Source organism: Pinus tabuliformis, chromosome X (assembly GCF_031772625.1).
Source record: "Pinus tabuliformis cultivar Carrire ecotype Pingquan chromosome X, CPIR1, whole genome shotgun sequence".
Classification (NCBI taxonomy): domain Eukaryota; kingdom Viridiplantae; phylum Streptophyta; class Pinopsida; order Pinales; family Pinaceae; genus Pinus; species Pinus tabuliformis.
The window spans coordinates 449,010,386-449,026,908 of NC_142308.1; the positions used below are offsets into that span (position 1 = coordinate 449,010,386).

The following is a 16,523-nucleotide window of genomic DNA, read 5'->3' on the forward strand; positions in this document are numbered from 1 at the left end:
TAGATTTAATGTATGTATCAAAACTTATATATACTTATATATATCTATATCTATATCTCTCTCTCTCTCTCTCTCTCTCTCTCTCTCTATATATATATATATATATATATATATATATATATATTGTGTTATTGTAGGAATTTACACGGTAAATTCCTCAGAAAGAACACCAAAAGGACACCGCTCACAACCAGATCACAGATCAATACACCAGTATTTTTGACGTGGTTAAAACCCTCAAAGAGGGAAACAGTCCACCGCCTGCGCCAACGTGGCTACTATGGGCAATTTATTAATCAAAGAATGAAAATTTACATAAGCTTCTCTCATGCACGGATTTCCCGAACAATGACCCTCCATGTGCTTTAAATAGAACTCATGGACCAATCGGGTGTCAAGCCACGGATCAAGTGTCGGTAATACCGAGGAGAGAATGAACCGTCGGATCACTACATATCGTGACCGTCGGATTGTAAGTTACAATATGTACAACGGTAAAGAAACACACTTTACCTAACTCTATACCTAACTCTAAACTAGACCAAGTTGTACTTAACTACTTCATATGTGTCAGAATATCCTAACATCCCCCCTTAAGAAAAACTTGGGATAGGATTGAAGGATTTACAAATATGACACAACAGCAGAAGGAAGGAGGCACTAGAGCCTATCCCCCCTTAGTGACAACTTCCTGAACTCCAAGCATATATCGAAGTTTAGTGAACTTCGCCTCTGTGAGAGCCTTTGTGAAGATGTCTGCAACCTGATCATCTGTTGAACAATATTGCACTTCAAGAACATGGTCATGAATGAGCTTTCTGATGAAGTGCATGTGTAGTTCAATGTGTTTGCTGCGCTGATGCTGGACTGGATCTTCTTTTGAGGATATGACTTCTTAGGATTCTTTGAATTTGGTTGCTGCTGGGCGGCTAACGCTTTCGTGGAAGAGTTTCCAAGATTAAGAAGACCAAGGTGTAAGAGTTTTTCTTGTTCTCTTATTAAGGAATCACAAAAGGAGTCAAAGGAAGGGGCCTTGTAGTCTTTTCCTTGACAAATGAAAGCTTCCCTTGTAGAATGGAAAGTGGAAACAAATACAGAGTAGGCTGGTCCCAACTTAGTAAGGATGGAATAAATAAGGTTACCATCTTCTTTCTTAACCTTAACACCTTCCAAGAGATATCTAAGGGTCTTGAATTTGGACAAGAAATCTTCAATGCAAGAAAAATTATTAGGATCCAAAGTAAGCAACTCATTTTCAAGTTGATGGGCTCTAATTTCATTTTTAATCCCAAAAACTTTAGCGGTTTTTTCCAATGCTTCATGAGGAGTCTCAAGTTCTGCAATATGGAATCTAAGATCAGGAGAAATAGGCATCCCTATCAAACCACGTGCTTGATCTTGTCTATTTTCCCATTTTGCAGCCTTGTCTTCATCTTTTGGTTTCTTCTCTTGGTCTGTGGCTATTCTGTAGAGACCTTTACTTCTAAGTAAATCTTCCATGTAGGCTATCCATTGGAAGTAGTTAGTGCTGTCAAGAATGACTTGGCATGGACTTTCCATTTAAAAAAAAAAAAAACTGAAGCTGAAGATGCTGAAAGTAAGTGTCCCAATGGATAGATCTCGAAAAATTAGGCTGTTTTAAAAAAAACGGCTCTGAAAAAGGCTTCCGGATGAAGAAGTTATGGCTTTTTGAAAAAAATTTGTTGAAGGTGCCGTCAAAGTGCGCGAATGTGCGGGAATGAAAAAAATCCGCCCTCACAAAATGGAGACTTGAACCCAAGACCTCTACTCTCTTAAAATAGCTTTGAACCAATTGATCTATACAAAAAGTTTGAGAGAGAGAGAGAGAGAGGGGGGGGGGGCCTCGGTTTGCGTGCTTGCCTTGAGAAAGCTCTTTTTCCCTACAAAACACAAAACACAAAACTCAACACGAATATGCAAAGAAAAACGAACCTTGCGGCTCGAAGTTAGCTTTATCCAAAAAACTAGATATTTTTTAAAAAAAATCTCAAAGTTAGCTTTAGCCGAAAAACTAAATATTTTTCTCAATGTTTCTGATTTTCCGAGATCACACTAAGGTGCAGGGAAAAGAGCATACGCATGAGAAAAATCCTTCCTTTCTGTTTCTGATTTGCCTAGATCACACAGAGTCGCAGGGAAAAGAGCATACGCAGAAATGAAAGGTATAGATCTGGTTAAAAAAAAGGGTAAATAAACCGAAACCGAAATAAGCAGAGAGAAAATAACAGTAAACTGCAAAAACACTGTATACCTCCCGATCTGAAAAATGACGCAGCTAGGGCTAACGGAAACCTTTTCGCGTGAAACGAAAGGGGTTCCTCACTGGAACAGATGCTCCAAACGCAACAGAGCAGTCCTCTCGGCCCGAAAGCAGTCAGAAACAGCAGATCTAGGAAACGACAGCCGCATGCAGTTCTATCGGCTTCAGATTTGGATCACCAACGGACGCGGCCCTCAAATAGCTTTGATACCATGTAGGAATTTACAGGGTAAATTCCTCAGAAAGAACACCAAAAGGACACCGCTCACAACCAGATCACAGATCAATACACCAGTATTTTTGACGTGGTTAAAACCCTCAAAGACGGAAACAGTCCACCGCCTGCACCAACGTGGCTACTACAGGAAATTTATTAATCAAAGAATGAAAATTTACATAAGCTTCTCTCATGCACGGATTTCCCGAACAATGACCCTCCATGCGCTTTAAATAGAACTCATGGACCAATCGGGTGTCAAGCCACGGATCAAGTTTCGGTAATACCGAGGAGAGAATGAACCGTCAGATCACTACATATCGTGACCGTCGGATTGTAAGTTACAATATGTACAACGGTAAAGAAACACACTTTACCTAACTCTATACCTAACTCTAAACTAGACCAAGTTGTACTTAACTACTTCCTATGTGTCGGAATATCCTAACAGTTATATAATTAAATAAAAATATAGGAGGTGTAAGTTTTTCTTTAAACTAGAAAGAGTAGTATAATTATATATAAATCACACCTGTTCGCATTCAGAATTTGGAGTTTACATCAAAATTTTGAGCCCGTCGAGGGCTTCTAAAATTTCATTTGTTCACCATCCCTTCCCTAAGAATTTTTTTCTCAAAGTTCCAAAAAAATATCCCATAACTGGTAGCCTATGGCTATACATTCTACAATACTGATATAGTAAATATTTACATGTATATTTTGCCATCAAAAAACATTTTTAAACTGAGAGAGAAAACATATTACTCCTCCATCAGTGATGGACTATTAAGATCGAGTCCAGTATATTCTCCATTAGTGCTCGGGATGTTCTCGTAGAAGCTCAATTTGTTGTCTCCATGCGTCTACCTCATCCTCCAGTTGTCAAATGCGCTCCTTCTTTTCAAGTTGTTGCTCCTACATATCCAGTGCCTCCTTCTGCTACTGACTCGGATGAACCTATGAAAAATAGCTAGACCCTCCTTGAATTACATATGCTCTTGCACACAATCCTTGCATGTCTGCATACTGATGCCACCTTTCTGAGCTTTCCCCTCCCTTGAACTCCTCGTCTTAGGCCACTGACGGCCCCAGGAATAGGACATTGAACCCTCCTCCATTGAGTTACTCTCCACACTCATTTTCACCACAGGGGAGCTACTTGAGTGCCAATATCTAAGGTGTCGTGAACCCCCCACTCAGAATTATTCTGGGTAATCAACACAAAGCCCTGATTTTGCTACTTAAACTTCCCCACCTGACTCAGCTTACCAGCACTCAACTTACTAGCAATCAACTTACCAACACTCAGCTTACCAATACTCAACTTATCAACACAGAACTTCCTTGCCCAACTGCACACACCACTAGTGACCACTCTTATGGTCAACACCTTGACCCGAAACCCACAACTATTGCTTAGTGGCCTCATCCTCAGTCATCAGGCCTTCGTAGAGACCACCTCAGCAAAAACTAACCAAAAACCATGACATAAGATCAAACAGCTATCCGATTTATAGAATATGTAGGTCTAGATTCTGATGCAAGACTGGAAATTGGTACTTATGATGCTGAGATCCCAATGATCCACAATAATTTCTCTATTTTTTCTTCATCCTTCATCCTTACCCATGCCTTCCTCCCACGCACAGTCTGAGCAATTCAGATCAAAGGGATTAAATGTTTCTGATGCTCTCCCATTATCTTAAATTCTCCCGTGTTGGATCACTGACCATTGCAATAGTTTATATGCCGTGAGGGATAGGTTCTCACATTGTGAGACCTCCCAGAACCATGTGTAGTACATATGTGATGGGAGCAGCCACGTTGTGGCAGCAAGGTGAACCTACCTATGCCACGAGGTGTGAGGATGGTCCGAGCTTAGTGAAGTCTGATGAGACAGGGTCGGGGGAGTGGGAGATGGATCGTATCGAGTGGAGGCATCACTGAATGGAATGGAGAAGGGTGATGAGTGCTAGGGAGGAGAAGTGACATGGGAGAGGAGGGTAGGGGGAGGAAGGGGTGGGGAGGAAATATAAAGAATGAAGGGAGAGAAGGGGGGGCAAGGGATATATAGTTGCGAACCCCAAATTTTCCATGTTGCTTTAATTTTCTAATCTCTTGGTCGTGCCAAGAGTGCCTTCCCTAGTCCAATGATTGAAAAACTTGACCATGATTAGGGAATGAATAGCATTGCCTTTATTTCATTCACTATACTTCTTTCTGCATTCAAATGACAGGCTAGATTTGGTTGCTTATCTGCTTCCTAGTTATTCCCTCTTAGGATGTGAAAGAATGACACCATATCAAAGAGAGGAATCATACCTTGGGATCTCTGAATGATTTGATTTAGATTCATGTTGTTTGTTGATGAATTGTATTTCATATGTTTTATTATCAGCATTGAGTCTCTTAAGACATGGATCTTCCTGATGCCATTTTTTTGAGCCACAGAAAGTCCTAGGAATAAACCATAAGCTTCAGTTTGATTGTTTGTCTTCCTACCTAGGCCCCAAGCATATTTGTCTTCAATGTTTCCTTCGGGATTAATGAGAATCCCTCCACCTCTTAACACCCCAATATAGGAAGTATAAGTTACAAAATCATTACTTAACTAATAATTCAATAAGGGTGGGAACTAAGAGATATATAATTGTCATGTACATCATTATACTAAACAATTCTACAAATACGAGTAATGAAAATTTTAAGGAAAATTATAGTTTATAGTTCAACTCGAGCCTTAAAAAAGTTGTTGAGCATCATTCATCTTATGTTAAATTATGAAAAGCACATTATGTTAAATATGTATGAGAAAGAAATGTTATAGCTATAGTTATGTTATATATCTAGTCATATAGTTGAGTTACACACTATGTTATTATATATATATATATATATATTATACTTAACATAATATATAAGAGTTATTAGCTCTCTCTCTCTATATATATATATATTGGTTAATAAAATTTAATTAAATTAAAAAATTGTTTTGGACTTTTAATTTAGTTAAAATATTCTATTCATGTAAACTTAATTTTATAAAACAAATTTTACTATATTTGTTATTAAAAAATAATTTTTCAAATATAAATTTATCTAAATATACTATTTGGTTCCATATATATATATATATATATATATATAGGGTAAATAAAATTTATATATCTAATTATGTCTCTTTTATATATATATAGATAGTCTATAACTATTATATATATAGTTATTGTAATAATATAACTATATATATATATATATATATAAAGTGTTAGATGTTATATATATTTATATTATAGTAGTTATAGTTATACTTAACATCTATATATATAACTTTATGTTTTGTTTTATATATATATATATATATATATATATATATAATAAAATTAAATAAAAAAAGTTGTTTTAGACTTTTAATTTAGTTAAAATATTTTATTCAAGTATACTTAATTTTATAAAACAAATTTTACTACATTTATTATTAAAAATAATTTTTCAAATATAAATTTATTTAAATATAACATTTGATTTTATATATATATATATAGGGGGTTAATAGTATTTAATTAAATTCTCGGATGCAGGTGTGTAGTACTAAGCTCTGTACGAGGGCGGCTTGGTGGGTTGGCGCATGGCTTATTACCACCGCCATCTGGCCTCGTGTGTTTCCAGCCTTTATTTTCTCTGCAAACACCTTCAATGTTGCGTTAATGCAGCTCGTCCCTCCATACCAGCCTTCTTGTTCTTCTGTTATGGCACCCCTCCAATTCCTCAATGCTCCTCCCCTGCGAGTGTATTGCTCCCTCGTTGCCGCAGAGCCCTGCTCTCGGACCAGACTAGGGAATCGTTGTGCTCAGGATTGCGGTGTTGTTTCACAGCCGGGATTTGATGTTTTACAAAGTCCTTCCTACAATTTCAAGTATCACTCGTCCTCTGTCATTCTCAGTGCTCCTCTACGTGCCGAAGCAAGGCCCCTTTCAGTCTCCCCCCGCCTTCACTGTTCTACTGCCTGTTCAGCTCCTCCTGCTCTTTCCATCATGCCCAAATTGCGCCAGCTGCAAGAGGGGAAGCTCCTGTGGGTGAGTTATCTACCAGCCCTCCTCCTCTACCTCTGACTCCTTCTCTTACTCCTCGGGCTTCTGCTCTGATCGCTATCTCGTTACCAGGAGTGGTTGTGGACGAGGTCGAGGGCAGCATAACTCAGCGATGAGCTCTCACAATTCTCACTCTCACACTGCTCGTTTTCAATTCCCCTGTACTCTCAGTAATTACTCTTTCATAGCCTAAGTCACCATTGAGCTTCACGAGGGTACCGCTGGTCTAGTGGCCGCAACTCCAGGAGTGACTATGGAGATGAGGGCGAAAGATTCACCTGACACTTCTTAGTTTTACAACAAGCAGAATAAGGATCTTGGTGGTACTGCTACCCAGGACATGCAAACTCAAGCTGGTCCGAGTGTCCCTACTGGTGGCGGTTCTTCAGGAAAAGAGGGCCATCCCTCTCAGGATGATGACCCCTAAAATTATGGGTGTCGTATCATTGAAGAGTCACCTTCCACCACTCATGAAGCTTAAACAGGTCTGCGTTCTTTCGTTTTTGTTTCCCCGTTGCTCAAAGTTATGGTCAGAGTTGCTTAATGGATCAGATTACAGTTTTGAACTAGGCAGCGCTTCCCTGTTTACATATATGAGCCCAGCCAATCTGTTTTGGTCCTTGAATTACCTCTGGTCAGTCTACAGTTCTGACAATGGTGTATTTTGTTTCTATTCACTAGTCATGGTCCTGGTCCTAGAAGCTCTTTTGGTCAGTGTTCAGCTATCTAATGTGAGTATGCCGCCTATCTGGGCTAGACTTCTCGAGGCCGCTGCCTCTATGTAAAAAAAAATTATATCAATATTGGAGTAGAAAAATTCAAAATATATATATATATATATATATATATATATATATATATATATATATATATATATATATATATAGATAATTAATAAAAAATATTATTTAAAATACTTTTTTAAAATACAATTGATTTTATAAAACAAATTCCTATATTTGTTATTAAAAATTGTTTATTTAAATATAATTAATTTAAATTTAAAAAATGAAATAAAATTTCTTATTTAATTTAATAGAGGTTCACCATGAACCACAATATTCATTATGTCAGATAAAAGTTTCTAATTTATTTATTGGTGTTTTATAGTTTAATTGTTTTCTATTTTGAAATATTTTGGGCTATATTTTTTTATCAAATTTGTTTGAAATTTGAAATGCATTTTTAATAACAATAAATCTTTTTTTTTTTGAAAATTTATTTTACTAAAGAAAAAATATTTAAAATGAAAAATAATTAAAAATAAAATTTACCATAGAAAATATTTATAATAAACCTGTTAAAAAAAAACCTAAATTATAGTAATTTTTTGGTGCTTTTCAAGGGTCTTCTTGGTGGTTTTCTATGTTGTTTTTGGTCTTCAAAGGTTTTATTGGTGGTTTTTTAAGTTGTTTTTTGTGGTTTTCAATGGTTTTCTTAGTGGTTTTTTGTGGTTTTCATGGTGACTTTCAGGATTTTTTGTATGCTAGGTTTTTTATCAAATTAATTTATTTCATTTTGCAGAAAAAATTAAATAAAAGAGACGAAAATGACAAGAAACATACCTCAGCTTGTGCCTTTGGGTCATTCGTGGGGTTGATGGATAGCTAGATTGAGTTCCTCCATCTCAGTTGACCTTAGAAATGTTTCATTGAATCCTTTTTCCTTTCGCAGTTTGAGCAAAATGACTTGTGCAAGTCTCGGCTGGGGTATTTTAAGTATAAATAATGCTCGATTGAGTTATATTTTTCAATCAAGCCAAAGGTTAGATTAAAATATACAACTTGATCGAGCCATAACTCTCAATTGAGCCATAACTCTCGATTGAGCTGTCAACTCGGGTTAGAAAACGACTCGATTGAGCTATTTTTAAGCACCTCAACAGCTCGATTGAGCACTTAAAATTTTCTCAATCGAGCACTTAAAATTGCTTGATCGAGCATTCATTTTTTAGCAAAACGCGCACTCATTTCGGCAAAAGTGTAACCCAACTCCATGCTTTGGCCCAAGAATCTTGTGCTTAATAATACTGATGGAGTCTACTATGTATATGTTGTTGGCATTTTGGATGTGGAAAAATCACATCATTGTGGGTCTAGTGACAAACTATTGTGGTGCTTGCAATGCCATGCCATGGATACACCTCTTATAGATGAAGAGTTGGTGAAGAGTGGGGACTTGATGAACTCATGGATTGAGAAAAGCATAATAAAATAAAATCTATGTGATAGGGTGCATGCCAACATTTCTATATATGTCTTCTTCCACTTTTGTCTCGTTATTTCAACAAATTTAATTTCTAAGTCTTTACTTACTTGCTTGATTCATTGTATTCTTGTTGATGATGTTGGACCCACAAACATTCAATGGATCTCCTCAATATGAATTCCCAACTAGACCTCACACTATTTGGAGTAGGAGTCCCAATAGTGGGTGGTAATGTTATGCCTTGACTGCGAAAACAGGGAGAATGAACTATGGTAACTTTGGTGAGAGCAAGTGTGTGACCCTGTGGAAAGTCAAGTGCGATGCGTGAAGGTTACAACACACGAAGGGATAAGGAAGTGCACCCCTTGGAATATTGTAATAGTATGCAACTTAAAAGGAACACATGAGCATAATGACACCATCAGCTAACATGCAAAATAGTCCACAAGTTAAGGTGATGAACTAACACAATAACGAACATTCAACAAGATTCATACAAATGCAAACGAAATAGTTCATAAGCATAACCATAATTTAAATAACATACATTGCAAATACAACAAGAATATTCCTACTATATTCACAAAATATGCATGAAAGTGTGCCGGCTCTGATTTTTATTATAAGTGAAAGTTTCATTCATACATACACCATTAACATACCACTAGCCCCAGTAATGGAACATTAAAGTCAAGAACACTTTCTCCTCCAAATAATTATACTCGCTCTACGCTACGGAGAAGCGAAGGCTCTCACAAAACTCCTAAGATCTTCCTAAGCCTAAGCCTAGCCAAAATATGGGCTCCCAAAATCCCCTTACATGAGTTATGAGGTTCTATTTATAACAAGGGGGTAGGTGACCCTTAAACTCCCCTTTGTGACCTTTGGACTACCCTAATGAATATTCAACTTCTTTAAAATGACTCATAACAATACATCATGGCTCTTCACATTCCAATATTGAGACTTGGAATTTCACTTTACATGATAATTACAAATAATATTACATTTTACAATCATACCCATATAAGACAAAAAAAAGGTAGAGACAACTTAACATCTTGATAAGGAAAAATACTATGATGCTTGAGTTTGGGGAAACTCTAGCTCAACAACTTCCACTTGATGCTTCTCGGTCATATATTGCTACCAATATTGGTACTATGCGATGAAATCCCCAAATTGTGTGATGGTGTCTGGTTGGAAGTAGACACTAGCCTCCATGGCATCTGGGTATAATGACTTGGAACCAGTTTCAACTTCCCTCTGAAGTATGAGCAACATTGTTCTAATTTTGACAAGACCACCGATGTAGTTCTGCATGTTTTGTCTATTTAGCTCCAAATATTCCTTGGTGGCAATCTGTCTCAGTTGCTCCAAGTACTCTTCAATCTCCTACCGGACCTAGTTCCTGGGTTTGGCTTTGGTGAGCAAGCCAACTGATGGGATCTTGTGTGTTTTCATTAAGACATCTAAACTACTGAATAACCGTACATATGAGGCCTGAATGCTACCAATAAATGAGGCGATTTTCTTGTTGTTCTAAATTAACATCATAAATCTCACTCTCTCCAACTCTACTCGTGGCTTCATTTTCTTCCCTAAGTTAAGCCATGCCCCCTTGTATCGCATTGTCCATTCTTACACATAGGTAATTCCAACTTGTACATTCTTGAGATTTTTAACAAAATCTTTTCTTTGCTATTGTAGGTCATGGAAATGGATAACTATATGTACAGTCACAAAATCCTCATAGATTTTCTGCATGGTTTTGTCCAAGTGTTGATACTTCAGTAAGTATCGTTTCTCTCATCCCCTCCAAGTAGACTTGTGCGGAAACTGTATTCTATGATGTTGCACGGAGTTGTTCTACCTTTTTCCTGGAAACCTATAAGTTCTATGCCAATTACTCATTCTCGGACATCAAATATTGAATGTTTAATCTTATTGCACCTGCAAAGGCTGAGTTGACTTCAGAAATGGCATTTGGATTCTTCCGGATGTCCGACATTATCACCCTCTCTGTAACGAATGCAGGTGATGTGTGATCATCCAGAAAATTATTTCTCCATGCTTGTACAATCTTCTTTTGTAACTCATCAAATGAAATATTGTTCACGTCCATTACTGGATCATCATTAAGAGGAACACCATCCCCTTCCTCGCTCGGGGATGGCTCTGCTACTAGAGGTGGTGGAGACTGAACGGTGACATGTGGTGTGCTCGACATCATATCAACATCTTCATTTTGCTACTCCTATTCCATATCCATGTCTGTAACTTCAATCAAGTGCTCAATATGTTGAATAAGCTCCTGATACTGCATCTGTTCACTTTCCTCCTCAGCTATTGGCTAGTTTTGTTCCTATTCTTAAACCTGTATTGGCATTGTTTCTCCTACTATTACACCTTGCCTTTATTCTTCTTCCTTCTTTTGCTTCTCTTCTTGTTCTTTCCTCCTCTAGTCCCATTCTTCTTTCAACTTATGTTTTGCTTCCTGCAAATTCAGTTCTGCTTCCTGCAAGCTCTGCTTTTCTCTCTTCCTCTTCTCTACTCTTTTTATCCTATGCTTCCTCTTCGCTTTAGCTGCTAAAGATGCTTTCATAAGAAAAGGATCCGATTTCATCTTGCAGCTTTTTTCTCCACTTGGATTGTCGACAATATTTCTCTTTCCCTTTCCCTACATGGGATTGTTGCATTCTGCTAGTGTTTCTTCTGGAGTTGCTATCCTATGCGGAGTAACCAATGAAGTCCCTGCTAAACTTGCTGGCTTACAGAGTTTTGAGGCATTGCAACAATTCCTCCATGGATCCTCCTCTCGCCAATGAAAATCCCTGCCGGTCCACTGAAAGTGAACTATTGCACAATGGTATTTGCAAATACTACGGGGATCATAGAGATTAAAGTCTCGAGTACTGAATAAAAACTTCACTATCTCCTTTCCCTCGGTATCCATGAATTTCAAGTTATTTATCTTGTATAATCCAATTTGAAAAATGAAGAGTGGGCCATGGTGCTTTGTTCTTCCTGTGCAAAGCTTCTAACAACTCGTGGCAAGATGATATAACACTTCTTACATGACAAGCTTATCGGTGGCATACCTTGTTAAAACATTTCGCGACCTCTCTTTGCTGAACACTCTAAGGAAGGTGCCACCTAGTGAGGCATACCAATTTGTGATGTCTACTATTGCCTCCATTTCCCCTCATGACATGCAAGGTGGTTCTTCTTCAAATATGAGCTTGTATAGCGGGATGATGGAATGGTCAGTTAAATTTTCCATTACACCTTGATGATTGTAATCTGATAACAACTTGCAATAGATATGCACAATAGTTTCTCGCGGTTTCCATGTCCATTTCATGCTAGGAAAATGATGTTGTTCATAGATCACATCTAGTAAATATGCAAACATATAAAACCTTGCTTTCTCACGCTTGGGAGGACTCCGAGCCTATGTTACATGGGCTCTCAACTATTGAGCCAATAGATTTAACTAGTTGAACGACTTCCCCTCATTCACAATCTCATTCAATAAGACTTCCCACCCTTTAGGAAAGGTCTCTGTTCTATCCTAACCATGGATCCTTCAAGCTAATATAACCTAGATCCAGTAGGCCTTCTTAACGTACTTTGTCTTATATGAATGGGTGGATGTCCGTCGAAACTTCGATGGCTCTTCCACCCAATGTTTAACAATATCTGTTGTATTCACATATATGTTGGTGGCATATAAAAATGATTCCATGAGCTTTACTGGCTTAGGAAAGTGATACATGCACTGATAATCTTCTGCCAAAACGGTAGCAAGCTTTTTTTTGTTGGCATTTCTCAATGCCATGGTATTCTCATTAATTTATGAAATAATCTAGCTAATGAAATCTACACATGGGAAGGCTGGATATCTGCATGCAACCATGTGTAGTCCTGACTATCGAATACTGAGATAAACTTATTAGTCCTATAGATATGCCTCAAGGCTCTTTGCTAAAAGAGCTTCATTAACTTTCTTCCATGTTAGTTTTGACCCCTTTTCTATAAACAATTTAGTGTTTGCATACACTGGAAAGTCTGCTGGTGTTTTCTCAACTGCTTCCCTAGTACTGCTTTCATTGATCTCTTTTGAAGCAACTCCCTTTGGTGCCATGGTAACAATGACTGTATGAGAGAAGTGGTTCACAAGTGTGGTACCTGTGGGACAAAAGGACACTCATGGCAATAAAATGTTAGCCTTTTGCAAATCTAACTTCAAAGCATGATCAAGCAGTAAAACAGGTAATTAATATGAGGGATTGTGCATTTTTCATCAACAAGGGAGACTGGCTATGGGAAATACGCACTACAGAGTCCCAACAACCAAGGGTGTAACTTGAGGATTGAGAATGTGTAATGTGCAATTCAGCCTAGGCAAAGACTAGGAGAGATTGTGAATTGTGGAGTCTTAGTGTAAAAGCTAGAAGGATGGGCAATGGAATTGCACAATGTGCAGTTGGGCTAGCTTGTACTATGCACTACATAGTTCCAGAGGCCAAGCTCTTAGCTTGAGCCTTAGGATTGTGCAGTACCCAACTGGGCAAGGTAAGATCGGGTCAAGGAAAGTGTAGATCTGCCCGGTGGAAGTGTGAAAAATGAGCAGAACTAAGTGATGATGTGAGATTGGGTGTAAATCTTACTAAGTATGAATGAATCAATGTAGATCAAGTCTAGAAACTGAACAAACAAAAGGAAAATCAATTATGTGAGGAGATTCACCGCAATGACGACCATCGGAATCAAGAAAATCGATCTGACACTTCTGAAAGCCAAACAAAAACTTAGAACAAAACTTCTAAAAGCTAAAATAAGTTGAAAAGTTAGTAACCATGAAGAGAAATAACCAAAATATCACTCACACAAGAGAAAAAGAAAAAAGCAACAGAAAAGGAGGCAAAAGACAATAAAAGCAAAACTCACCTAGAAAAGTGACAATGACCACACCTGTTGTTTCCCTTTATCACTTATGTAGAGAGGATTGAGAGGTAAAATTCAAGACTCCTAGCTAAAAAATCAATTAAATGAGTGATTGGGGAAATTATCAAGCCCTAGCACCATGATAAAAGATCTAAAGTTAAAACCCACACTCATGGAACCCCTAATAGGAAAGCGTAACTGGCTAAAGGAGGAGTTTTGAACAAGTGCACCCTTTTGATTAAAATCCGATCAATATAGAGGTGGATTACCATCCATCTCCACCCAACCAGCCCCTGAAAGGATTTTTGGGTGGGGTAACCTACGTGGGCAATTGACCGACGCTACTCCCTGGAGTTAACAAGTCAAATTGGTGGGCTCACTGATCCAATGAGTTAGATTGATTCTAGGGGGTAATCGATGGATCTAGCCTCCCTCTCTCCTACCTGCCAGAGGATGGTGGAGAACACCTTCCATGATGGTCAATTTTTCGGCGCGAATTCAAGTGATCGATGGATTCAAAAGTTAAACATTAACCTCTCTGCCCCTCTTCTTGTCCAACTGTCATCTATCACCACACAATCCCCCTCTTCCACGTGTCCTCCCATGACATCATCCTACGTCATATGACTATTTTCCCCTCTCTGCCTATAAAAACCCTTCCTGCCTCAAATTTTTAAAAGTTTTGTATTACTTCCTGGTGCAAACACCTCATGCCATTCATCTATTTTGTAACATTGTCCAATCACTCAGCCAGTCCGAAACCTCCCTCCAACTCTGTTTCCATCTATCTCTAGGACAATGAGGTAACTAGTCGATCCCTTTCACCTACAAATTATTTGAGTATGAAACATGAAGAAAGTGGCCCCTAAGACCTCTAAATCCTATGAGATTAAACCCTCCTCCAATGTCGAGCATCTAGTTCCTACCATCTAGTGCCTACCCCTCTAGTCCCTACCACGTCACGGACCTTCGATTCAACTTATATGGTAACCATGTCAGAGAAGAACACCCATTTTAGGTGGTCGACTCAAGCCTGTACTACCAAATTGTATCCTCACTACACTATTTCCCTGATTTTATCTCTTGGTTATCAACTGCTTTCATAGATGAGAAGAACTATTTTTTCTCCTCAACCAAGGTCAAAATACTTAAGGTGATACCAGAGCTAATTCAAAAAATCCCTAATTTACCTAGAATCCCCTGAATCACAACAATTTACAGAAAATACATTGGTTTACCATTACACTACCTTCCCAACTGATGAGCAAAAATCCTTTCTACAAATGGTCCTAGCCCCTATCCTGCAGTCTCTACCTATTGCTGAAAATTTCCCTATAACCCTCCTTGCATAGCCTATCCAACCCATCATTTCCTTAATTTCTCATATGTTTGGGGATGCCAATGCCAATATAGATACTAAAGCATCTCTAGGATTTCTAAGGCAAGTGAAACAACTTGGCCATCTGTTTGACATCCTTACTTATCTGACTGATGTCGTAAGATTCCAGCTACAACATTTCCCCACCACCTGCTATTTAAGATATTATTCCTTGTTGTTATTCTTGTTTGTGTACACCCATGTGGATGAGTTCGAGTGTCTAGGTCTCAGGTTGGTGGCTTCCAACAAACAAACAAAGTCTGTTTTCGACTGGGATATTGCTATTAGGAAGAGACAAGATGTTGATGGCTATTCCTAGTTTATATCCTCCTATATGGCCATTTCCTACAAAATTATTTATGGTGTTTCTCCTCCTAGAGTTATCCCTCAACAAAAATAAATCCTCCAACTTAGTAAGGATACCAGGGTGGGTGACTAGTACCTATTTAAGGATTTCACAGAAATTAGGGTCTATGGGTGTGAGATTCCTCCTTACCACTTGCCTGTGTTTATGCCCATGAGGATTTTTGCTTCGGAATTCATCAGAAAAAGAATTAATGTAGACCAAGTTCACTTTGCCCCTGCTAAGAAGGGATATATGTTTAAGTTGGGCAAGGATGTGGGACCTTTTATTGTCAATTCAAGGCAGATCCACAGGGCAGCTAAGGAATTACACAAACAAATGAATTTTGATCTAGGGGATGTATGGGATTATGATCCTCATGGTGTCATTTCCAAGAGAAGGGAGAGCATAAAGGCTTAAACTTATGAGCATGAGGATAGGCCTCAGATTGAATGGAAGCCTAACTTTGATTCACAATCTATTAAAATGAAGATGGAGATCGAGACTCTGACAATGAAGGACAAGGCACATAAAAGGACAGTTGACAAAACTGAAGACATCGAGATGGAGGATGTACACCCCAGTAGAAAGGAAAAGATCCAAGAGATAGAGGAAGAAGAAATTGAGACTAAGTTAGTAGAGACAAGACTAGATCAACCAAGATTCCAGGTGACTTTGGAAAACCCATTATAAACTGTTCCTTCATCTTGTTTAGAGGTAGCTATTTTAAGTTCAAAAGGAAGTGAAAATACTAGTGAGCAAAGATGGCCTATTGGAAAGGTCATTGAAGAAATAAACAATAAGGTAAGGGAATAGATGCAATAACAAATGACATCGCATTCAGTCCCATATCAGACTAGATTTCTGGCTATTATGGACTTAGAGAGAAGTCAAATGAATTTGTCATTGCAACACCCACTAGCACAGTCATTACCTTTAGGATCTCAATTCAAGGCCCTAGACATTTCATTATACTTGAAAAGTGTCTGTCTGACAGATAAGATCGACTTCCACAGAAAAGTGGGAGAAATGTTGTACAATGAGCTTAATAGAAA

At 38.1% G+C, this 16,523-nt stretch overlaps 1 pseudogene; it reads left to right on the forward strand.

Annotated features, from left to right (window-relative positions):
- The window catches only part of LOC149140516 (protein trichome birefringence-like 11), a 53,009-nt pseudogene extending 45,993 nt beyond the window's left edge, over positions 1–7,016 (forward strand).
- Positions 7,017–16,523: the final 9,507 nt, after the last annotated feature.